The sequence below is a fragment of the Pteropus vampyrus genome, unplaced genomic scaffold, assembly GCF_000151845.1.
Source record: "Pteropus vampyrus isolate Shadow unplaced genomic scaffold, Pvam_2.0 Scaffold364, whole genome shotgun sequence".
NCBI lineage: Eukaryota > Metazoa > Chordata > Mammalia > Chiroptera > Pteropodidae > Pteropus > Pteropus vampyrus.
In genome coordinates, this window is record NW_011889145.1 from 459,078 (window position 1) to 459,548 (window position 471).

At 39.1% G+C, this 471-nt stretch overlaps 1 protein-coding gene across 1 annotated transcript in view; it reads right to left on the bottom strand.

The window, feature by feature from the left end:
• TRAF3IP1 (TRAF3 interacting protein 1) overlaps window positions 1-471 on the bottom strand; it is a gene marked incomplete at its 5' end in the record, with an annotated part of 43,913 nt that overhangs the window by 37,938 nt on the left and 5,504 nt on the right. The window lies entirely within an intron of this gene.

The following is a 471-nucleotide window of genomic DNA, read 5'->3' on the forward strand; positions in this document are numbered from 1 at the left end:
TGTGGGAGGTGGGATTCTCCGACTCCTTAAGTGGTTTTAAAGTAAACGTGGAAGAGTAAGCAAGTAAAGTGGCCGAAGACTTTAAAAAAAAAAAATTACTAGGAAAACAGAAAAAAAATACAGGTAAAAAAACCAAATGAACAAAAAAACTCGGACACCAACCAGACCACAAAAGGCGTGTGCGGGGGCATCACAGAGCCGGAGGGCAGGGAACAATTACCAGTGAGCGACCCCAGAACGGCGGGCGAGTTATTCTGAAAAAAATAAAATAAAATCCAGAGCCTTGTCTTACATCAGGAATTAAAATAAGACACTAAAAAGATATATGTAAAAACGTCTGACAAGACACAAATCTTCGTCTCTCGAATCTCTGGACAAACTACAAAAAAAAAAAAGACTGGCGCCTTCTAGTGCATAAAAATTAAACACGCAGGCAAGTCAGAAATCAAACATAATCAGTAGAAATGAACC